This window comes from Rhynchophorus ferrugineus, unplaced genomic scaffold (assembly GCF_030347505.1).
Source record: "Rhynchophorus ferrugineus isolate W39M unplaced genomic scaffold, kcgeb_rfMv2 rfM11, whole genome shotgun sequence".
Lineage (NCBI taxonomy): Eukaryota > Metazoa > Arthropoda > Insecta > Coleoptera > Curculionidae > Rhynchophorus > Rhynchophorus ferrugineus.
Genome location: NW_027472590.1, coordinates 16,291,969 through 16,319,495, shown reverse-complemented (window position 1 = coordinate 16,319,495; position 27,527 = coordinate 16,291,969). Strand labels below are relative to the sequence as shown.

Genomic DNA, 27,527 nt, shown 5'->3' with positions numbered 1-27,527 from the left:
ATACATATTTCAGATACTCTAATACGATTCATACAATTCTCTCTTGGTATTTGTCACCATTGAATCATAATATCATGCCCAGAAAGCTCGACTCTGTCATGTCGCTTTCTGAACTACTCTTCAGATCAATCACTATGATGTTAATTTCCAATTTATTATTAGTTCACAATTTCATTATTTAATAATTTCAAGTCAATATAAAGATATTATTGTAGACATTCCTTCTTTTCGCATATCCATACAACGTTACTGCCTGTATATCTTTCTCGGCCTGCATATCTTTAGTGGTAATTCTTTCCCATACCACATTATAATTCAATTTGATTGAATGAGTAATAATAGCGAATAAAATGTTATACGAAGTTGCCGTATTTTTCAGTCATTTATTCTTCTGCATATCCTATTTCTAAAATAGGAAAAGGTAAATTATATAAAACGAAGTTAATATGCAACTAAATATTTAATTTATATTTACGAAGTAACAATTTAAACTATTTTCTCTCATTAACATAGTACCTCCAAATTCCTTATTACAACCTTTGCCGATTTACTTGTTGGGATTTTTCCACCACTGTGCTATATTATGGTGCACTCTTCATAACAATAACTGATTTCTTCTAGTTTAATAACAGTTGGTTTTCAAACCAGAACAAAACTTTTGGCTGATTACTCTTGAACTTGAAAGAAAACATTAATTTTGCTCAAAGAATAAAGCCAGTTCTGTTTCTAACATGATGAACAATATATCTGCAATAAATTATTTAAAAAAATTTAATTAACAATTTATAATCAAATAATATTTTAACTTTTACCTTTTTCTATCAACTTTTGTTATCTTTATAATCTTTTTATTAGTCTTGTCAAAGGTGGCCTAATGTTCATTTTGGAATATCTTTGTCTATAGAAAAATTGATTCTATTAGTTAGCAGGTTCTATTAGACCCCTTTGTAGTCTATCTTTACATTATTAAAATAGTAATTTTCCCAAGTGTATGAAGGGATGACTTACTTATAATATTTATAAGCTGCATATTTATAACTTTTCTTTGGATACTTTCTAAACTAATACTTTTCATTGAAATAATTGTATTAAATGATACTAATATTGATAAAATTTATTATCAAAATAGACAATTTATTCTTGGAACCTTTTATTAATTATTTAAGTTATTTACTTTATAGACCTAAATTTTGAGAAGTTAATAGTTTATTTAATGATTATAAATAATTTACGTTGATATAATCAATATATTTTAAAAAATAATTGTGTTGCTAATTGAATAATTGTGTTTATTATTGCTTTAATTGATGTTCTAATATGTATCACCTCATTTTGTATTGCATCTATGATTATAACATAAAAGTATATAAAAATCACATATATTTATATTTGTTAATTAAGTTGTTGCAGTTCAGAAAACAATCGTACTCATTTTATTATAATATTCAGTGATTTGTTAATTGAAATTTATAAATACTTTTTCGATTAATAAAACCTAATGGAAATTAGATTTAATTAAATATCATTTAAACAAGATTGTAAGTGTTAGTTCTTGATATAGTTTGCATATATTCTGATACGAAAATATTTGATAGTCTATTTAATGTTGTATATCAAATATATTTACGACATTATATAAAAAATACAATTAAAACATAGTTTTGTAATATAAACGTATTATTTTTAAGTTATTCTATTTATTCTATGGTTAAAGAAAGATGATTAAACTTAGCATAACTAACGCAAAATGTAAAATAATGGAATAAACGTGTTAAAGTTGAAGTCAGTTCACTGTCTTATGTACGTAAATTACGGATCAAACTGAAACAAAAATTCAATATAATTTTTCCATTAGCAGCGTAGCTTATTTTGAACAAACATAATAACGAAAGCGCGTAATCTACAAAGGAAGTGTTTAGAACCACAATATATTCAAATTTACACTGGCGAGGTTGACCCCAATATTAACACCTGCACTATCCCAACAAAGACATCGTATCCGTTTCAAAATTATATAAATCCCAATTAATGCGATGCCATAAAGGCAAATAAATAGAAACGCTGAGACCATGAAGGAAATAAATATCCGCAATAATCCGTTCGGGAGGCAGTTCTCTCACACAAACGGTCTAACGAGTTTCCTACAGCAAAATCGTGACATGATATAGGCGGAACCCTTGCAAATATTCCTTAAAGCCCATTACCAAGATTCATGGGTTTAGGAATGGGGTCCCGTTTAAGAGATTCATTAAGGAAAATTGTTTGGTCATAGGTTTTTTTCCCCATACCATGCAGGAAAATGTCATAGGTTTGATTGTTAGTCACAAATTCGCAAATCTAGCATAAGAAATGTCATATGTCGGTTATTCTACGTGTCCGTTCATGTCGTATGTATTACGCTGGGTCTTACGTAAAAAATTCTGTCATTAGTATTAGTTACCGTTATATACCACGAAGGAAAAATAGCATTGATCAACTGAACTAAAGCTCAAAATATAAAATATATTAAAAACTCAATAACTAAAACTACAAGAAGCACGTTAAATTAATAACGAATGCTTATTAAATGACAACTAAATTTAAATAGATGTACTATCATCAAGGTGTATATGTATTGCTTATTGCATTTTGTGAATTCATTTTAACATCACAACATCTATCATATTATTCTAGTTAAAAGGAGACTCATTGCTGTCTAATGCGTCCGAGCATTTAATCGAATAAGCCTACAAGGAAATACTCATCCACTTGTCTAATCTCAAAATACTCTGAAAAATTCTGCGAATTATTAGTGATAATAATAGAGATTATAAATCGACAAATGTTGTTTTGGCGCTTTGCTCGCTTTTATAAATATCATATCGTTGCTTATTATTGCTCTAATTGTAAATGCCGAAGACACTAAACAGAAATACTCCGAACAGGAAGGAAGTACCTTACCATAAAAAATTTTATGGTAAGTTATCAGTTATCGTTACGGACAATGCACTGTACTATAGCACAGGGGTGGAAAAGATCCCATCAAGTGGATCAAAACAAGGTGTCATTAAGAAATGGCTTGCACAATATAAATAAACTTTTGAAAATGTTTATAACCTGTAGTTAATATAAGCAATATTTTGTAGAAATTTGCAGATGTTTGACAAGCGGACGACTGATGTTCGAACTTACCAGATAGCATCGTATTTCTTTTTAACCATAATAAGATAAGAAGGAAAATATTCCTTAAACGAATTTACAAATTGTGCCAACCAGTATATTAAACATCTTGATAACGTCAGTTCACGATTATTCTAAATAGACTATAGCACTAGTGTCACACTTGGACTGGAAAGTCCCTGGAGTCATAAAGAAAACGAGTTTTTTTCATTCAAAATTGGCTTTACGTAATCTCCAATTAAGAGTCACGCAATCATTCCAATACGGCTCTAACATTTCAATACTGCTTTTGTAGAACGATTTATCTTTTGCCTCAATATAGGTCTAAGTTTTAGCCATAACCTCTTCATTCGAACGAAATTTCTTAGCGGTTGGCATTTTTTTGAGGTCTATGAACAGTCATTACCCGATAGCAGCCGAAACTTGCAAATACGGTGGGTGTGAGAGTAATTCGAAGTTCAGTTAATGTAGCTTTGCCATTGTTTTCAGTTACTTGAGTAACACGGTGCGTTGTGTTGAAGAAATGTTTTATTTTTTTGTCATATGAGAATTGTTTCCTTACAATTTCACCCTTCAAACGCCCCAATAACATTATATATTATGCACTGTTGATGGCATTTCACTTCACAAGATCATTGCAAGACGATTGTTGCGCTTTCGGACACTTTGAGCGAGGTTCACCAGTTACAGTCCACTCAGATGACGATTGTTTTAATTCCGAAGTGAAGAGATGGATCCATGTTACATTCATTATATCGGTATCATTATATTCATTATATCGGCGAAAAAACTCTATCTTGTTATGTTGAAACATGGCCAAACTTTGCTGAGAATCATCAATATGTTCTGGTTTTTGATCAGCTGTGAGCAAACGCGGCACCCTCTTTGAACAGAGCGTTCTCATAGTCAAATGTTCATGTTATATAAAACCACTATATATCTATTGATATTTATGATGTAAGGCTATAGAAAAGCGGTGAATGCAATAAAACTAGCGCCATCTATGTGTTAGCCCTGGGGACTTTTCGGCCCATGTGTTAAATTAAGTGAGGAAATATATTTTTCTAGTCCATAGTAGTCCTCTGTTTATTATATATTCAGTAGATTTTATACGTTATTAACATCTCTGGCAGTGCATTGCAAGCCGAGTCTATCTAGAATATAACAGCAGAAACTTAATTATTTGCTTTATATATGTTATGTGAAAGAGATCATAGTGATTAAAAAATATATCATATGAAATATAGGGAAACTCAAAATGGTATACATATATCTATAACGGTTTTTCAGTTTAATGTTGAATGTATAAATGAAAAAGTTAATAATTCCTGACTATCCACCATTTTAACAATATTATAAGGACTACCGTGGTTATATGCAAAACTATAATAACTGATAGACGATAAAACAAATTTGAATATGTAGTTGATGAAAGAGAACCCGATTAAGAGCCTTTTAAAAAGGCCAAAAATGTATTTAACTCGGCAGCGATATTAAATTACCCTAGATATTCACGTTCACTTGATGCATATCACTTACACTCAATTAACGTCAATGTAGTATACGATCAAATTTTTTATTTGCACCCCTATTTTTAAAATGATTGCAAAATGGCACTGACAGCAAAAATGTATAACTTAATATTCGTAGTCATATACTGTGATGTGTATCGGCATATCTATAATGTTCCTAATTAATTCTGTTTGATCTTATATCTCTAATTATACAACTATTTTTTATCTAACCGTATTTACAGTTCCCGTATTTTCCTATTGTTGACTTCTATAGAATAACTATTTTTTTTAGATTTTATAATAATTACTATATATATTTTCAGATTTTTACTAATTTCAATGTTAAAACAAATCGCAGTTATCTTTAGTTACTCTATTATTATAGTCATCGGTCACTATCATAAGCTTTCAGAAATTATTTTGTATATTCCTAACACAAAATGTGATCATTTTTTTATCTGCTACACTACTTTCTTCACCTAACTTTTGTGGTTGGTGAATAAAATAATAATCTACAATAACATGAAATATAATTAACATAATGGAACATATATTTAGTAAACTGGACAGATTAGCATCTTATACAGAGTCGCTTTCTGAGGGAGGGATTGCGATTTTGGTTTTTCTGCACAGGAGTCAAAATAGTAGGCCATACACGCCATTGCCTTTGTAAATATGTGTGATAACTTCTGGAGCCAGGGGATAGCGACTTTTTCGACTTGAAGTCAATAAGCGCGGAACTTTTTCTTACGGCGGAACAGGATAGTCCGAGTTTAACAGACTCAGGGAAATTTGGTCATTCGGTAGACGTAGTTGGTTGGCTTTAAAGTGTAGACCGTTGTTTGGGTTTTCATAGCTCCAACTCCATCCTTGGGTCGTTGATTGAGAGCGGGACTTGGGTGCTTTATCTTTTAATGTTGAGAATTCCATAGTTCTGTAAAAACCTTTCGTCTTCTGGCGAATGTCAACCTATTTACAAGGACTAATTCAGATTGTTGTTATCGCTATTTGTTCTAATTCAGGATGTAAACTCATATGTAAAAGATAATTCATATTACTAATTAGTATGATATAACGATATGTAAAGAATTATTATATATTATACCGAGAGGTGTAAATAAGGAAATGTTAGGAATTTTTAATTCGAATTTGTCCATAATTAAAATAATGATATTTGGATTCTACAACCCATATATGACGGAGAAGGAGGAAAATATTATGGACTATATTGAAAAAAAAAGGAGTTAGTACTAAAATAACAGAAGTATTTGGGAATATATGAGCCAAATACAGAATCTGTAAATATATACAGTAGGGTATTACACATCTTCAGAGATGAAACATATTTAATATAAGGTAGAAAAGGCCACCTTTATTCATGGTATAAATACTAACATTGCATAATAATAAATAAATGTAAGGTGGAAAAAACAAAATATATGTACATAAAAAAGAGTAATATCAAAAAGTCTTTCTGGATTAATATCCAATTCAGACCACCTACAAAAATCTCCAATCAGGTAGAACACCCGAATAGTTAAAGAAGAAAAAATAGTTTACTTATTTACCTAGCAATATAAACTGAAAACCAAGAAAAGAAAACAATTTCCTGAATTAGAAAAACTATGATTTTATACTTACCATGAACAGTAAATTTACGATTAATCATTAACATAAGAAAACGATATCATAAAAATTACGAAAATGGAAGTATACCAAATATACATAAAAAACAACATATAGACTTACCCAACTCTAAGATTCAACGAATAGAAACAAGAATAGAAGAATAAGATATGTCAGAAAGTTCGACGCAATGAGAAAAGAAACCAGGCCGCAATGCAGAATCAACAGAAGAGCATATGGAGAGGAAACAAATTAATTGGTGAGACTACTTACAACCTATTAAAGAGACAATAGGTTGAGAGAATTCAGAAAGCCAGGGCGAAAAAAAAACGACTAAGGATGAACTAAATAATTGGAAAGAAAAACGTATCGTGTAGACACTACAGAAAAGAAGATAAGCCCTGACTAGAGGAAGAATACTGAACAGAAGAAAGAAATATGGAATGAATATGTACACACCATATGAGACACCAGACACCTACTTACTAGATACTACTATTTCAATTCATACATAGATATTTTTAGGTGCGTATAGCACATCCAAATAAGCCAAAAAGGAAGCCAACCTCAGAATTAGAGGTAATAAATTGTAAGTATAAGTATAAGCCTTTGTTTTGGAATTCCCAAAATTGTCACAAAAGTCTCATAAAATATCGCGTCCTTGTCTTACCTATCGAGTAATTAAAAAATGCTGAGTGAAATACTTTAATTATATTTAAATTATACCTATTTTCCCCTGTTTTTAGTAGAAAACTAATTACAGGCCGGTTTTACAAAAACCTTGGCAATAAAAAAATTAATGTCAATTGGATTATGCTATAAATAAATGTGCGCTGTGCACTCTGTACCCTTTATCTCAAAAACGGTTAAAGGTGTAAAAAATATTTGATAGAACGCTTGTATAATATTCATAATAAATTCATATAACAAAAACACATGGGAAGCAAGATATTTGCAAAAGTCTATTTTATGACCATTGTTATCTTCAGTTGCGAACCCGAGAGCATATGAGACTTGAGAAAACTTTTCTAATGTCAAAACAATGGTTCATATCGATCTATTATGGCTGAGCTTAAACCCCCAATATGACTATATACGACGAGTATCTTACCAGAAAAATAGGAACAAAAATGTGTATCATTCAAGTTCACAGCAATTGCTCAGCCTTTGATAAAAAACCGCACTCAGTTAATGTGTATCCTAGTTCCAATTATTTAGAAAGATTGATAATGAGTTGAATAAATTAGTGCTTTAAAAATACGGATTCTACATATTTATTTTACTACAATTATGGGTATTATAGTAATAGAGTAAATATAGAAATAATTATAAAGTAAATATAAACGTTTCATACAGATATATCGTCAGAAATTTGTAAGAACATGATAAAACCTTATTATTGAAACATGGACTACCTGCCCCTTCAATGTACCTGAAATCAGTAAATTTGTATTCAACCCAGCGAACGTCCTTAATATGATCCTGTCCATGGGTCCCCGCCTATCTTATATATTTTTCTTTCAGTAAAACGATATTGCTTCTAGATAAACCCCATTCCGGCTGCCGTTATTATTCTCCGTTTGATACAAGCGTTTGCAGTCCATTCTTTGTGTCTCCTTGCTTAAACGAATAATATATATAGACATGCTATTCCTGGAAAATTTGGGAATAATGAAACTTGACAGTGGGGTGCTTTAGCATTAAATATATATATATGTATATATATATATATATATATATATATATATATATATATATACAAAATCAACAATAAAAATATAAATTAATGGATCAGGACTCCGTATATTTTCTATGAATATATAAAGACATGTTTTAAAAAATATAAGAAAATAATAAAAAATGCTATAATAAGTCATCTTAAAAATAAAAATAAATGTATAACTTACTATGAATGAATAAATATTTTATCCCGTTTTTTAACAACATATATTTAATAGAAATACTAGTAAATGTTTCAATAACATAATCTCATTTAACAGGAATTTATGTTAAATTTGAGAGGAACTAAAAACAAGTTTCATGTTTCATAGCGTAAAAATTTTTTTAGTATTTCAGAAGAGTTTCTAAATTTTTTGTCATTTTAATTAAAAAGATATTTAGTAGCGATTTATTCAACAGGTTTATCAAATAATAGGTTCGTAATTAAATCGTATTCTAATGTACAAAAACCCTATTCATGTGAATACATTACTCGTCAGATGTCAAAACAAATAGGATATGGCTGAGCATCTGAGCTACTGTAATCCACCTTTGGTGGTGACTAGGACACTCAGAACGCAATCTTTCGTTCATATACCAGTAGACTAAGCTAATTCACGGTACTTGTACTAAGATTTTACTAATTAAGGGTAATTTTCTAAGCATGGATGTTTTTTAATGCAATTTGTTTATAACTAGGGATTTTATGAAGCATCAATCAACTACCTGATGACCGGCTATACTTTCGGTAATTCCAGGAATGTTTCGAGTAACTGCAAAACGATTTGCCAATAGAGCGTTAAGCCATTTTTTACTTAGAATACCCAACGCCATAGTAGTGACGCTATATAACTTACATACAGTAGCCAGTTATAAAATAAAATAAGATTTTTAAAAGAAATAAGCACTTTGAGTAATGATTTAATTGTTAATTTGACAATAAGCCGGCATTAAATGGTATGTTACGGCAATAATATTTTGTGAAGATGAACAAGCACTTCTCAAAGGGTAAGAAAAGTGCGTCTGTCCAGCCGACTGAATTACATAGAGGTCTGCAATAATTCGATCTTGGTAAAAACTCAGTTCATCATCATTAATATTGTTGTTGAATATGGATATATAATGCCCATATATGGTTTTTAAGTACATTAGAAAATACATACTACATTACTAATTTTATATTGCCGGTTCTTTTGTAATACAAATAAATATATCGGAAGGATGTCATTTAAACTTACGTTAATTTTCTATAGAAGCTGTTGGTTTGGAATATATCCAATATATATTATGTTATGGTTATGCATGATACTCTTTAGCCTCGCCAGGGTCATAAACTATATGAACTATAGTTTTGAAGAATTAACTTGTTAGTTGGATTGTGAAAAATTAAAAAACGTATTAATTTATTTATAAGATTGTCAAAGTTAGCATTTTCATGGACAAAAAGCATAAATAGCATTTAATCTGTTATATTTACGCCTTTCCGAAGATTCTTGAGTTAAACTGAGATTTATATAACAAATTTACGACAACAACAGTTTTATTGCTGAATATCATTACAAAATACCCGAAATCCATAACCAATATATGCCTCGAGTATTTTTATTATTAGCTCATGTGTATAAACTATTTAACCTATTTGTTACTTTAAGTATAATATTTTCTCTCTATATACTATTACTATTACTAAAGAAGACACCTTATTAACTCAATTAATGGCAATTTTTGTTTTATAAAAAAAAAGTATTGTTTACATTTCTCCGTTTGAAATATTCGATTTAATTGTTCAAATAATTTTCATATCTGGTCTTTATATAAGCTCGGGAATAAATTAAATGTTTACGACTAGATACCTGCGATAACAAAAGCGCCATGCGATAACAAATGCAACCGCTGGGTGATTTGGAATTGAAAGTTTGTAACGAGAAGTCGTCGTAAATATTGATTTTTATCGCGCCTCAGTTAGTAATGTCACACGCTATGCATTTCATGGAACAGCATCACAGATATTCAGTTATCGAAGAATGCTAAAAACCATCAAGATATGGTACAAAAATCATTTCCTGGACGGAGAGGATTCTAAATTTTATTAAAAATTCGAAAAATAATACTATATAAGTTTCGATAACAAAAATAAACCAGAATTGATGAATATTTATTTTTGGAAACTAAAAATATAAAGTCTACTAAATAAATGCCTTTTTAAAGTGAAAAGAGGATCAAAATGCATTCAAACCCCTAATTTAACTTTCCTTCAAAGCACCCTGTATTATAGGCAGAATCTATGCAATATATAGTTTTTATATATTATTTTACTTGTTTACAGGACTTCAACATTACTACTAAACCTATTTGTTACTTTTATTATAATATTTTCTCTCTATATAATATTACTATTACTAAAAAAGACAGTTTATTAAGTCTCCATATAAATATTTCATCATTGAATGTACTGTCTAGACGTAGAAATAACTGAAAAAGTTCACGATAAAAGTTATTTTCTAGTCTGTTTATTGTCAAGCACAACTGCTAGTATTGCCTCGTTAAAATCAAACTAACAAATGAACATGTCTAGAATACAAAAAAAACCGTCGTTCAATTTTATCTCACTTGTATTGGTTATAATGTTACGCGAAAATGTATTATTGTACATTTTTATATTCGACATATAATTTTTCGACAGTTTGAAGTACTATACGTTATTTTAATAAATTGTTTATAATGAACAACGGCAATTTTAGCACAGTTGCACAATTAAGTAACCATAAAACTTCTAAATCATAATAATTATTAATAATAATTACTCTTTATAACAAGACTTTTTAAATGAGATACTAAAGGTAAATTCTCCATGTTTCTCTACAAAATTCTAACATAAATGTAATTAATCGATTATGATGTGTCAATTTACAGCCCAGCTGAAGAATAGATCCATAGACGTAACATGCAGTGATTTGAATGTTTCTGTCCAATTAAAGGAGAAATCTCCCAATTTAGGTGGCCAAATGGTGAGGACGTCCAGTGAAGAGATTTCTTGAAGTTTGGAAAATCCTTCACCACCAGCAAAAGAAGTATTGATTGAGAAGTAGATCTCTTCCCAGGCTCCGACTAGAAAATTTTCAGAAGCCGATGTAGTGACTTACGGTTAGCTGGTATTAAAAATATTAGTCACTATTGTCAAACAATACTTGTCAGTTGCCTTGCAAGCCATTAATTTTATTAATATATAATATTAACGCATGTTTATTACCCGAAGTATTTCGGATATATATCACTTGTCGACACTGCAGTACCGATATCATAACCATACAAATTTTTCATTGAGTTTAAAATCGAATTTAACGTTAGCTCTTAGTTTGCACTTACATCCACAGCTTTAATGGAACATCAATGAAGATTGTAGCTTTCGAACAAAATAGCTATTATGTAGCACATTCTTTCCTTAACCTGTTTTTCTCGATAATAAAATAAATAATTTGTAGGAAAATCTAAGCTATAATTACATTGAAAGGTGAAAACAAAGTAAAAATAGTTGCTTGGAAGAAATTCATTATATACAGTCATAATAAGATTTCAATTTATAGTTAAGTGCTGAAACCAATAACTGTAGCTATACTTTAGGTTAATGCTAATGTGCATCTGAGAGAATACCTTAGGGAATGTTTAAATATTTGGACAGTGAGTGTACGTTGGTAATATGTACCAATAAAGGCATGCGTAGAGATATAGTAAGCTCTTTAACAAATAAGCGGTTTACCTAAGGGTAAGACTTAATCTATTCTGAGAAATTTTGTTATTAAAGAGGCATTTACATAGGTCAAATGAAAAGTCCCCGGCTTACCATTAAACACAATTTTTTGGCAAAATTTTTATAGTACGATTTGTCCTTTGCTTCAAAATAGGCCTCAGCTTCGGCAATCACTTCTTCATTCGACGAAAATTTCTTCCCAGCGAGCATTCTTTTGATATCTGAGAACAGGAAATAGTCACTGGGGGCCAGATCTAGAAAATACGGTGGATAAGGAAGCAATTATTTTGCCATCGTTTTCACTGAATTGTGATACGATGCAATGTATTGGTGAAGCAGCACTTTCTTTTTCTTCAAATGTGGCCGTTTTTCGGCGATTTCGTCCTTCAAACGGTCCAATAACGTTATGTAATAGTCGCTGTTGATGGTCCTTCCTTTTTCAAGGTAGTCAGTGAAAATTATTCCATGCGCATCCCAAAATACAGACGCCATAAACTTGCCAGCCGACTGTTGCGTCCATTCGAATGACTGTCGATTCGACTGGAGCAAAATGATGGAGCCATGTTTCATCCACTGTCATATATAGACGCAAAAATTCGGGTTTATTACGCTTGATCGCCTTCAAACAGTGCTCCGAATCATCAACTGGTCGTTGTTGTTAGTCAAAAGTGAGCTCGCGTGGCAACCACTGGCACAGAGTTTCCTCGTAACCAAATATTCGTGAATTATATGATGTACACGTTAAGTTGATATTCAATTCCAATTTGCGTTCACGCAGAATCATATTGTGGATTTTTTTAATGTTTTCGTCGGTAACAACTTCTTTTGGAAGTCCACTGCGTTCACCATCTTCGGTTATCACTTTACCACGTCTAAACTCAAGGACTGATACTTGATGGTTGATTTTCCAAGAGTTGTGACCGGAAACTAGGCATCAAGTCAATTTCTTGTTACTTCCAGACGGTTTTTGTCTTTTATATCAAAATCATAGTTTTAAAATGGTTATAAATATATGGTTATCTAATGGTTATATACATATATATATATATATATATATATATATATATATATATATATATATATATATATATATATATATATATATATTAGGATTTGAGTTAGCTTCTTGTCCGATAAATCTTGTAACCATTTTTTGATTTTATCAGCCGTTTTTCGTCATTGACACCAAAAACGACATTTTTAAATCGTTGAAACTAGATATGACAATTTGAATATGATGGGTATAACTAACAGCAAAATTTTCGAATGATTATGCACTGAAGAACCCAATAATTTTAACTGAAAAATAGTTATTTTATGGAAATAAATGTCAAGACTAACAAATTTAATAGTTATATTAGGTTGCTTAATAGTCCTTTATATTGAAACTTTCTCCACTACATATCATTTTCAAAAATATATTCAATGTATAAAGGAATTAAATAAAGAAGCTCATTAATGTCAACTTATTCAAACTAAATGTAGTTAACATAACTGAAATGTTTACATTAGAGAATATAATTTTAAAAGCACTAAGACATATGTTTATGAAAAGCCAAGTAAATATTTCAATTATAATAATTGTACTAAAAATATAATAAAGATAATCTGCATTTTAGTTTGCCTTAATTTCTCAAGTAGTGATGGAGCCAAAAAGCAATATTGCCTTTTTATAGTCATTTATCTTATATGATTAACTAAATTTGTGCATTCTCTAGAGTACTTATGAGTTGACCGTAGATATTTTCTTATATTGATAGAATATTATTTACTCATAACTGATTTAATTGTTTAGCTTTACCATTGATTTATATGAACTGATAAGTAACGGAAACGAGAGAAGAGAAAATTGAACATCTCAATGTAATCGGAAAATAATTACTTTTGCCCATTTCGGCTGTGGAATTGAAGATTTTCCAATTAACTTATTTCTATGCGACACGATGCATAGACGGGCCCAAAAACGTGTCGGTATCGGAGAATTCAAATTGAACATTCGTGACAAAAACGACCCGTAAAAAATGATTTTCGTCGTGCATCCACTGATAATGCCACACACCGCGTTTAGCAATATATTGTACAAGCATCAATGTTGTTTCGCTTGGGGAAAACGATGGAAATGAAAATGTGAGATTAATGGCAAGTGTTAAGGCGAGCTTATATCGTGGAAACCATTTCCGTTTTGCATCATCTTTTTTTTTGTAGTATATTCCGAGTTTTTTCTCCTGTGGTGTAGTTAACTTTTTTAAAATATTTGTTGGGAATTTTTAATTTTTCGGAATATATATTGAGAGACAGAATTTACTCATATATACTAACCCACTAAGAAAGTTTCTAAGAGACCAGATATACGAGTGAGATATCTAATAAAATATTTTTAATAGAAAAATTGAATCGACTTTATGAAACTCACTAAAAAAATAAAAAATAAACTTGAATTTTTAACACCAAAAAAAAACATTTTAAAATAAAATAAGTACCTAATAGTTGTTGTAATAACTATAAAAAAACAATAAACTTATTTAACCTATATACTACACGTATTTTTTATTCATTACCTACCTAAACCTATTTGTCTATTTACAATATTATTCTAAGTACTACCAACTGATAAATTTGAAGTCTGCACCGAGCAACAGATTAGATTTGTTTTGTTCGTAATTGAATTTTTTGTATATGTCACAAAATTGTATTATTTTAGTAGGTCGATTTGACAGATGTTATAACCAAACTAGAACAAAATAGGTAGGTGCCTTGTTGGGAATCGATCCCACGGCCTCCGCGCGTAATCTGATGATCTACCATCCGACGATCGACCTACCAACAATCTAACAATCTGAAATCTGAACTAGCTCCGATTTTTCGTCGCATTAGTTCAGTAATAATATTATACTCAAATATCTGATTATTTTAGATAAAAAATATGTGAAAGCATAGGTGCCTTTGAAAATTAAGGTTTTTCCTCGGTCCCTTCCCCATTAGATTCTACCTTGGTGCACTCTTTCGCTATAAATATTAAAATTTTGAAAATCGATTCACAATTGACCGAGAAATCAGCGAACATACATTATAAAAAAATATACAGCTGAACATAGAACCTCCTCCTTTTTTGAAATCGGTTAAAAATACACGTTTTTACATCTTTTTACCATCGGCATCGCTTTTTAGCTCCATTCGAACAGTCTGCTCTTCATTCCTTTAAATAAAATAAACAATTTTGTAAAGTAAATTAATAGTTTTTGTTTTCCAAGTCGTTTAACATCTTGTAACTGATATAGTTGGTGGTATTCCGGGAAGATCATAAGGCTGTTCTCTTTTCAATTCATTTAATTAATCGGAATTATATTAACTATGAAGAAAAGAAGACAGGTTGACGTTGGATTGTTAATGCGTTCTTAAGTTATTCGAAGCATTCCTTGGTGTAGTTAAGTCGACTTCGGGTAAAAGTATCTCAGCTGAGGCTTTAAGTTCACAAATGCTTGATTAAATATGTTCAACGACCCATTTTTGGCGATTTAGTCCTTTAAACCGTCCAATAGCGTTATGTAATAGTCGCTGTTGATGGTCTTTCCTTTTTCAAGGTAGTCAATGAAAATTATTCCATGCCCATTTCATTTCATAATACAGACGCCATAGCCTTGCAAGCCGGCTATTGCTTTTTCCCACGCTTTGGAGCGGGTTTATCGTGTGCAATCTACCCGGATGACTGTCGATTAGACTTCGGAATCAATTGATGGAGTCATGCTTCACCCGTTGTCACATATCGACGTAAAAACTTGGGTTAATTACGCTTGATCATCTTCAAACACTGCTCCAAATCATCAACTCGTCCTTGTTTTTGATCAAAAGTGAGCTCGCGCGGCACCCACTTTGCACAAAGCTTTCTTATACCATTCAAAATCATTTTGTATATTTTCTTAATGTTTTCGTCGGTAACAACCTCTTGGGCGTCTACTGCATCCGCCTTCTTCGGTGTTCATTTCACCACGTCTAAACTCAGCATACCAATACTTGATGGTTGATTTTCTTGGGGCAGTGTTGATTCAGCTGTATTTTTCCTTTTTATCCATTTTTTTCACAACAACAAAAGTTGCTTCACTCAAAGTGCTATAATTCATAAACTAATGATCTGACAGCTGTCAAATTTATGCACTAATTTTTTGAGGGTTAGGACAAACTAAAAACATATGGAATTAATTTTAGTAGTACCATCTATGTGTCCGGCTGGGGACATTTCAACTAACATCTTAGTCCCTAGCCTTAGTTAGTATGTTTAATGCTTTTATACCACTACAAATAATGTATACTACATATACAGTACAATATATTACAGAAGCATATTTTCACGCATTTTACAGTTTTACTTTTATAGTAAAGCAAATGTAAAGTTCAGTTAAGTTAATAAAATTAAAATAGAATTTTTCGTATCAACTTCAAAATGTATTTAAAATGTAATTATAACGAGTTATGTGATTAATCACACTGAATAAGACTGGATAATTTGTACGTTTATACATTATTTGTAGTCATATAAAAGCATTAATCAACTATAAGTTACACAAGTTTATATTAATAAAATAAAATGAAAATTTTATTTTCTTCTATGTAAACCGTCTTTAAGAATATATAATTGTTTAGATGTACAATTTTTTGTTTAATAGATAGAAAAATAATTAAATGTTTTATTTAAATAACTTACTTTGGGCATTTTATTTACCAACCCTATTTTCTTTTCTTTCATGGCAATATCTTATTAAATTTCCAGACAGTTTCATTTATATTTAATTAAAATCAATTTCATATATATATATATATATATATATATATATATATAACCAGAAATAACGCAGAACATGTTTTTGATGTTAATATCAAAAAGTTTTTAGAACAACGCTTCATGGGTGCCAGACATGGTTATAGATCGCGTGAAACATGTACACAATCAAAAACTGCCATGTAACAGGAGATCCATAAATAATCTTTTTCTAACTGAAATAAATGACTGTTTTATTTTTATGCTTTCTGTTAACGAAAGTCGAAACAAACCTATAATTCAGTGAAAATCAAATCAGTGAAATAAAATGTTCCAAGCAAGAATCGACTACTCATTAGAATTTTAGGGCATTGATTTGATATAGGAGTTGATAACTGATATATATGTTAATTTAAACGTTTATTTAGAGAGAGTAAGGAGTAGATTTTCATCTCCAACTTTATTGAAACCATTGGCCGATTGAATGTGGCTACATGAATGGGGCAGCATTCCTTTAAATATTATTAACTAGACTAGACATTCTGCGAACCTATTCGACGAAGAATTGTAGCTATTTTAAAAGAAGACGGTGGCTCAACACCTTAGTAATATATAAAATATTTTAACAAAAAAACTGAACCGACTTAAAAAAATAAATAAGGAACTCACTAAAAATTAAATCATAATCAAACTCTGATTTAAAAAAAAAATAATTTTGAAATAAAATACGTACATAATAATCGCTGTAATAAGTATATAAAAATAAACAAAAACATTATTTAAACAATCTACTACACGTATTTTATTTTCTAATATACTCACAATTTAGCTTAATACCTGCCTACCTCCGAGCGACCCCTTTATCTATTGACAATATTATTTTACCTACTACCAACTGATCACTTTGAAGGTTCTGCTTAAGGTGCGGTGCCGAGCAAGAAATTAGATTTGCTTCGTTCGTAATTTAATTTGAAGAACCTAACCGAACCCAAACAGTTATATTAAATTAGATTCGTTTTTTTGGTAATTTAATTTTTTGTATGTTACAAACTTATATTATTATTTTTTCAAGTCGGTTCAAATTTTTTGTTAAATATATTTTATTTTTCCCTTCTTAGTGTTAGATATTTACTCGATAAATTACGCAGTAGTTTTATTTAATATTACGATTTAGGCCAAATGAGGAAAATAGGGATAAAGAAATGATTTTGATTTTGACAATTTAGAAACAATTGATTGAAAATAAGTAGCGCCTCAGGTTTCGGTGTCGGCCACCTAGCCTAGGTGATTTGACAAATGTTCTAAGTAAACTAGAATAACAAAAGATTATTGCCCGAGCCGGGAATCGAACTCGCGACCTATGTTAGGGAGCTAAACGCTTTAACAATTAAACCATGGAAGTAATTGTCTTCACTATTTCTACGAGGTTAGATATACCATAGTCAGTAGTTAAAAATCAAGCTGAACGGCTTCCGATTTTCCATCACATCAGCTCAGCAATAACATTATACAAAAATATCTGATTATTTTAGATAAAAAATATATGATTCTTTGTACGCGCCTTTTATATTTTAGCGTTTCTCTCGATTTCCCCCCTCCTCCCGCCAGATGCTAACTTGGTGACAATGGAACCACCTAGGATGTGCACTCTTTCGAATAAAAAACGAATTTTGAAAGTCGGTCCATAATTGACAGAGAAATCCGCAAACATAACATGAACTTTGATTTGCGAATTTTATAATAATATTTGCTGTTATTCGAATAAGAACTTACTCTGCAGTTATTTTATGAGCAAATAATATTCCCATTTTCAGCCAAGTCAGCAAAAACACATCCAAGAAATGTAAAAGATTCGAAAAACACTTGATGCTCTTAAATTTGATGATCGAAATTCAATCGGAGAAATGTTGCACTCATGCAACCGAAAATAATCTTCGAGATTAAAATAAAATTTTACCTTATCCGACGTTTTTTTTTCTCTGTCTCTTTCATTTTCCATATCGAAATGATTTTCTCCTCGATTTCGCCACGCCGCCAACAAATTAGAATATAAAAGGCGAAATCAAAGAAGTCATTTGGCCAAAACGGAAGGAGACGTCAGACGTGGCGAAAACCGCAATTTCTATCAATATGTAAGGATCTGCGAAATCTCCAATATTGAAATAACAAGGACGGGGGTCCCGGATAACACAAAAACCCAATCTAACTTGAACGGCGCCACATGCTACTATTTCAACTTTGTCACCAACTGTCGCCCTCACATGAATTTGCCAGCCAAAAGGCTTTTTTTTCATTGAACCGTCTTCGGCCTCGGCAGCGGCTTATTTCGGATGCGAAATTCGTTCGTATTTGGCGACAACTTTCATTTTCGCTTTAAATAATCCTGATTGATAGGCTCCCGATCATTTAGTAAAATCAAAACCTTTAAATAAAGTTAATATTTTCTTCCATATTGCGTAGAATGCGGTCTACAATGTAAATTACGTACGTAATCTTTAGTAATTAATTTTAACATCCACTTGGAAAGGTTTCCATCATTACTACATCAAATAATTAACGAATATTCCTGAAGGATTTAAAAAGTTAAATAGAAAACAACGAATCGGAAACCCTAGTTTAATGGTGTATAATGACCTAAAGTTAAAGAAGTTTGCAAATTTTAGTTCTAAATAAAGCAGTGAGACTCAGATATTAAAATAATAAATATACAATAAAATAAATAAATAAATTACAATAAAACAGCCAATGTAAGTCTGTATTTATTTTCCTTTATAAAGTTAGATTTTGTCAATATCTTACAGTCTTCTGATGCATTTATTATATCTGCAGGATAGTTAGTATTAACTATATCTTCATAAATTCTAACCTAATACTCATAGATATTTTAAATAATTACACCCAAATATCTAGCCACATAAATATTTCACATTTGACAATATGATTTTCTATAGTTATTTTGTATTAATTATATACTTATCTCTAGTTGTTTACTCTGACTTTATCCCTTTGTGTTGGTTATTACCAGCATTGCACCAAAAACCCCTTCCAAAAAGTTTCATTCAGTCTCTTTCACTGTTATAATCACTGTATAGCATATCTAATAATATATCTACAAATAAAACCTATGTGATTTTAACTTTTACCTTTTTCATTCAATTTTTGTTGTCTTTACATACTTTATTAACCTTTTGCCAAGAATGGCCCAATGTTTCAGTTCGAAATAACCTTAATTATATTATATATTTAGGCTAAATTAGATAGCTCGGTGAATGGCATGTTCGATGACGTGGTAGCTTATTTTCTTCGACGATGAGACGTTGGCAATTCTGATAACTCGGCGAAGACATGACGAGTCTACGGTGACTGCAATCGGTACGTAGTTTCTGGAGCTGCTCTGTGACTAATCCGTAGTCACATACGCTACGGTAATTCAGAAAAAAACAAATAACGACGGTATCCGACCGAAGCTGGCCAAAGCCTTTCAAATAAAATGTGTGACATTATGACGGAGACGGCGAGCGAAGGAAGACATTATAATTTAAACATAGCGCCGAAAGAAATGTTTAGCCGAGACGCTGATGATTAAACAGTGATGTAAAAATATCTAAGGGTTCAAGAGATTGTGAAAGAAATAAAATTTGGCCAAAAAATTTAAAAAAATGATATGGAAATAATGAAACGAAATTTAAGGTCCATTGTTCCAGCACTAAAATAAAATTTAATGAGGAACAAATGTTTGAATGAATATAATGCTGAACCAACAAAAGTAAAATCGAAGAAGAATAGTTTTAAAAATATTGAAAATGTTAAAACAAAAAATATAACGGCCACGTAAAATACACCATGTTGTACGTACCCTCCATTCACGAGTCCAAACCCAATTTTGCGAAAAATCACGTCGGTGTCACCACTTTAGGGTAAATTAGATGGCTCGGTGAATGGATGTAATACGAAATGAAACAGTGGTGTTCACATTATGTGGCCGTTATTTATTGGAGTAATATAAAAATGGCTGGCAAGGGTGTTACCTGGAGATGAGGCTTGGGCAGTCGATGGTGGTACGTCAAAAATAAATGATGGTCGAGTACTGAATGAATGGAAATACCTTTCAATACCATCCCAGATGAACGTCTCGGGGTTGCCAGCTATTCGTTATCGGGTTCTAGTCGGCGCTGCTGGCACCCCGCCCGTGTTCAACATCTGGGATTATATTTCTGGGTATTTTTTAGACCGTTATTCCATTATGTAAAATTCGACATGCCTCAAGCTCGGTACATATTCATATAAAATCAATGTCTCCAAGTCTTATTATATATTTTCCTGGGTAAATATAATCACTAAAATCCGCCATTTCCTAACAGTGTAGGATAGGATTACTACTAGCCTAAAGAGCTACATATCCCATATATATAAGTTTTCTACGGATATCTCCCAGGCTAACAGTTTTCTCTGAAGTATTTGCTTTATACGATATTTATATAGAAAAAAACTGCTCGCTGTATTTATATATTATATAAATTAAACCTCGAATAGATTTAAGATAGAGGTGATCTTGATTCGTCACCTACCCTATTTTGTGCTGTTCTATATAATATATTAACTGCAGCTGCAACACACTATAAGTACTTTCAATAAAATGGCATCAACTTAGTATTTAATAGTATAAATACTTGCCCCTCTGGTGCATTTTACTGACTAAAGGAGACACTCATTATCTCGTTCTTCTTCCAAGTAAAGTAATTGATTAGAGACACAATTGGTTCCCGACTGACTATTTGACGGCTTTGCATATTTAATCAAAATTACCACAAATATTAAACAACAGTTGAAAATTTAGCAAAAGAAGCTTCACAGAACGTTTGCCGCTTTACAACATCTGGTTATTATCGTGACGACCGGTATCAACATAAATCGAAATATATAACTTCGTTGGTATATACCAAAAGAAGTCATCAAAGCACCGATATCTATTTAGGAGCATGAGAGGTATTAATAAGAATAACTGTTAATTAACCTAACTCAACTGTTAACTAGATTTCTAGCAACTGTTGAGTTTTCAGATTTCCTACAGAAAATAATAGTTATCCATTTAGCATTATTAAGTTATTGGGTTTTTGATATTCATATTTTTTTTACCCTCAAATCCCGATTACTAATTTTGGTTTCAACGATTTTAAAATGATAATTTTGAATTCTAGAAAAGTTAAATAACTGTAAGGGCTATTGGACAGAGAACTGGATAACTAGAGAATTAGAGAATAGAGGGCAGAAATTAAAAATTCAGATAGCTCAGCAGTTAATGAATCAAATACTTCCAGATATTTACAGGCTGAGGAATAGATTTAAAAGGAGAGAAATTCATACGAATTGGCTAAAAATTCACATTTCAAATCCATTCACTATCGTGGTTTCATTGTGTTTGGCAAAGTAAGAGGAACTATCGGTGACGTATTGCAATTATCAATAGAAAGTGGAGATTTTATGACAATCCTAAGTGTATATTGTCATGGGTCAGTTGTGAACTTCTAAAATCGATGACAATGCTCGACCACAAGTTGCAAGAATTGTGATTGATACAGTGTTAGAGTATGAATGCGATGTTCTGTCGCACCCAGCTTACTCGCTAGACATAGGCCTTCTGGTTAGCTCTTACTCAGATAGATGCAGTGTAGTTTGATTTGCACACAATTTTTAAAAGCTGAAGACGAGCAAAATTGGATCGATGATCGGGAGTAAGCCAAGACTTTTTTATTGAACCATCTTCAGTCTCAATAGCAGCTTATTTCGGATGTCAAATCCGTACGTATTTGGCGACAACTTTCATTCTCTCTTAAAATAATACTGATTTATAGGTTCGCGGTGTTTAGGCAACCGGCATTTAATAAAATCAAAAGGTTTAAAGTTAATATTTCCTTATGTATTTCGTATAATGCGGCCTGCGGTGTTAATTAATCTTTTGGTAATTAATTTTGACGCCCTCTTGAAAGAGCTTCCGCCATTATCACATTAAATGATTAATGAATATACCTGAAGAGTTTCAAAAGTTAAACAGAAAACACAAAATCACTAAGTAAAACCCATGTTTTATGGTGTATTGTGACCTAAAGTTAAAGAGAATTCTAAATACAAGCTTTAAATAAAACATACCTATTCATATAAGAAAATAAATGTAATTAAGAATTTTACAACATAAGTGATTTATTTTTAACATACTCTTGTGAGACTTGTTACCAAAAATAAAGAAACATTAAGATTAACTCATATTATTAGATTATTGTATATATTTTGATTAGCGATATATGTTGGATAAAATGTGATGTCTTAGTATAAATAACTGTTAAATACGATCAAATAATTTTGAGGTACTATTTTGATATTAATTCAAAGAACGGATTTTAATTTGAAACTGTTTTAGATTAAAATACCGTGAAAATCAATAAAGGTAATTATGGCAATTCTCACCTCTAACAACTTGTATAGAATGACGAGGTAATATATATATATATATATATATATATATATATATATATATATATATATATATATATATATATATATATAAGAATGACGGGTATATTATATTGAATATTAATATGAATTCATTTTAGAAAAGACTAATTTTTTTATATGTTTTTTTCAATGTTATATCTCATTACCATATCTTGTGTACACAGCCGACATACCTACAACTAAAATAACTACTGTGGCAACATACTCGGCAATCTTAGCCCCTCCTGAAGATCCACCAATAGCATCAATTAACCTACAAACACACATAAATCAAATACAAATGGGGCTGAAAAGATGGCGTATAAAATCCAAGGAAACAAAATCCAGCCAATTATCTTTTACGCTCCGTGGAACTACATTAGGAGGAAATATCTTAATTTCTTAATAGCTAAATATCTTGGCATGCACCTAGATCGACGCCTAACTTAGAAGAAGCACATACTCGCCAAACGAAAAAAAACTTGTATTTAAATTCTACCTAATGAATTAGCTTATTGGGCACAAATCGAAGTTATCATTAGCTAATAAGATATTATTGGATAAATCTGTACTCTTGATTATTTGACCATATGGAATCAACTATGGGGAACCGCTAGCAAGTGTAATACATCCATCATAAAACGGTTCTAAAATGAAGTGTTGCGTGTTATTGTTGATGCTCTGTACTATGCTTCAAATGAAGTAATACAACGCGATATTCCTCTATAATAATCAATATGTCATATAAAGAAAGCTGTACGCAATACATATTAAAAAGCAATATTAGGACCAAATATATTCCTGATGGGACCGAGTATATATATATATATATATATATATATATATATATATATATATATATATATATATATATATATCTATATATATATATATATATATATATATATATATATATATATATATATATACTATGTAAACATAACATATACTTATTGCCATCAGGGCAAATAGTGGATATACTAAAGTAATAACAGAAACATTATAACATTTTAAAATTGTACATAGCGTTATTTCCATTTAGAATTGATATTGCAAAATAAAAACTAATAAGTTGGCATAATAGTATTTTAAAATAAAACATAGACAGAGAACTGGATAACTGGAGAATTAGAGAATAGAGGGCAGAAATTAAAAATTCAGATAGCTCAGCAGTTAATGAATCAAATAATTCCAGATATTTACAGGCTGAGGAATAGATTTAAAAGGAGAGAAATTCATACGAATTGGCTAAAAATTCACATTTCAAATCCATTCACTATCGTGGATTTTATTGTGTTTGGCAAAGTAAGAGGAACTATCGGTGACGTATTGCGATTATCAATAGAAAGTGGAGATTTTATGACAATCCTAAGTGTATATTGTCATGGGTCAGTTGTGAACTTCTAAAATCGATGACAATGCTCGACCACAAGTTGCAAGAATTGTGATTGATACAGTGTTAGAGTATGAATGCGATGTTCTGTCGCACCCAGCTTACTCGCTAGACATAGGCCTTCTGGTTAGCTCTTACTCAGATAGATGCAGTGTAGTTTGATTTGCACACAATTTTTAAAAGCTGAAGACGAGCAAAATTGGATCGATGATCGGGAGTAAGCCAAGACTTTTTTATTGAACCATCTTCAGTCTCAATAGCAGCTTATTTCGGATGTCAAATCCGTTCCTATTTGGCGACAACTTTCATTCTCTCTTAAAATAATACTGATTTATAGGTTCGCGGTGATAAGGCAACCGGCATTTAATAAAATCAAATGGTTTAAAGTTAATATTTCCTTATGTATTTCGTATAATGCGGCCTGCGGTGTTAATTAATCTTTTGGTAATTAATTTTGACGCCCTCTTGAAAGAGCTTCCGCCATTATCACATTAAATGATTAATGAATATACCTGAAGAGTTTCAAAAGTTAAACAGAAAACACAAAATCACTAAGTAAAACCCATGTTTTATGGTGTATTGTGACCTAAAGTTAAAGAGAATTCTAAATACAAGCTTTAAATAAAGCAGACCTATTCATATAAGAAAATAAATGTAATTAAGAATTTTACAACATAAGTGATTTATTTTTAACATACTCTTGTGAGACTTGTTACCAAAAAAAAAGAAACATTAAGATTAACTCAAATTATTAGATTATTGTATATATTTTGATTAGCGATATATGTTGAATAAAATGTGATGTCTTAGTATAAATAACTGTTAAATACGATCAAATAATTTTGAGGTACTAATTTGATATTAATTCAAAGAACGGATTTTAATTTGAAACTGTTTTAGATTAAAATACCGTGAAAATGAATAAAGGTAATTATGGCAATTCTCACCTCTAACAACTTGTATAGAATGACGAGGTAATATATATGTATATATATATATATATAAATATATATATATAAATATATATATATAAATATATATATATATATATATATATATATATATATATATATATATATATATATATATATAAGAATGACGGGTATATTATATTGAATATTAATATGAATTCATTTTAGAAAAGACTAATTTTTTTATATGTTTTTTTCAATGTTATATCTCATTACCATATCTTGTGTACACAGCCGACATACCTACAACTAAAATAACTACTGTGGCAACATACTCGGCAATCTTAGCCCCTCCTGAAGATCCACCAATAGCATCAATTAACCTACAAACACACATAAATCAAATACAAATGTGGCTGAAAAGATGGCGTATAAAATCCAAGGAAACAAAATCCAGCCAATTATCTTTTACGCTCCGTGGAAATACATTAGGAGGAAATATCTTCATTTCTTAATAGCTAAATATCTTGGCATGCACCTAGATCGACGCCTAACTTGGAAGAAGTACATACTCGCCAAACGGAAAAAAAACTTGTATTTAAATTCTACCAAATGAATTAGTTTATTGGGCACAAATCGAAGTTATCATTAGCTAATACGGTATTATTAGATAAATCTGTACTCTTGACTATTTGACCATATGGAATCAACTATGGGGAACCGCTAGCAAGTGTAATATATTCGTCATAAAACGGTTCTAAAATGAAGTATTGCGTGTTATTGTTGATGCTCTGTACTATGCTTCAAATGAAGTAATACAACGCGATATTTCTCTATAATAATCAATGTGTCATATAAAGGAAGCTGTACGCAATACATATTAAAAAGCAATATTAGGACCAAATATATTCCTGATGGGACCGAGTATATATATATATATATATATATATATATATATATATATATATATATATATATATCTATATATATATATATATATATATATATATCTATATATATATATATATATATATATATATATATATACTATGTAAACATAACATATACTTATTGCCATCAGGGCAAATAGTGGATATACTAAAGTAATAACAGAAACATTATAACATTTTAAAATTGTACAAAGCGTTATTTCCATTTAGAATTGATATTGCAAAATAAAAACTAATAAGGTGGCATAATAGTATTTTAAAATAAAACATATATATATATATATATATATATATATATATATATATATATATATATTTAAAATAAAACATATATAAACATATTCTGAACATTGAAATTCACAAAGAAAACTTCAACTTAATAAGTTAGTAGGTAATTTGGTAAGTTTAATTTCATGATAGATTAATGACTTTATAAGAATTCAGACATTTAGAAGTTATTACTAGCGATATCATGAAATTGGTACTACTATAAAAATGAACGCGTTATTGTACGTTAAAATATAAAAAATTCAATAAGTTCAACATTTATGTTGAATAAGAAATAGCAGTCCAACGCTTTATATTGTTTTTATCATTAGATTATAATTAACCAATTAACATCTACCGATTACTTCTATTAAGCAATATGTCATATAAAGAAAGCTGTACACACACATATTTAAATGCAATATTGATAAGACCAACTAGATTCCTAGCTATATCTGGATTCTTGTATGTGGAACAAGCCTTCGTTAATGTATGGCATAACGGTTTGGAGTTAGACACGAATAAGCATATACTACAATTCACTATGTTCAATTAATTAGCAACTCTACACATGTCAGATAGTTGAATCATTTATGGAAAATACCAATGCGCTTAAGAATAAATATGGCACCAAACATGCTCATTTAGCAGATTTATTTCCATATTTAAAGATATCACGTATATATTCAACAGCCTTCCATATTATGAATATAGATATGGTATACTAAATTAGATGATAAAAAAGCAAGTGTATTGAAATTGATAATTTGTTATTGAATAATACAATTTATTTAGAACCATAAATTGAGTTTTCTATTATCAAAACTTATTGACCAAAGCAGTGTAAATAAATATAATAAAGTACATAAACTATTAGATACGATTCAAAGCTTTATAGAACGGTAATGAATTTATGCAATTTACCTTCTCAAAAGTTGATTTCAATTTTGGTACTTGACGAATCCTTCCGAGACACTTCCGTTCTTGTTAAAATGCAC

At 30.5% G+C, this 27,527-nt stretch overlaps 1 long non-coding RNA gene across 1 annotated transcript; it reads right to left on the bottom strand.

Moving 5' to 3' along the window:
• Nucleotides 1-564: 564 nt before the first annotated feature.
• LOC143204854 (uncharacterized) lies at nt 565-27,527 on the bottom strand. The gene is made up of 3 exons (XR_013007688.1): nt 27,454-27,527; nt 813-898; nt 565-747 (listed from the first exon to the last, which is right to left on the bottom strand). It is a non-coding gene; the product is annotated as an uncharacterized LOC143204854 (long non-coding RNA).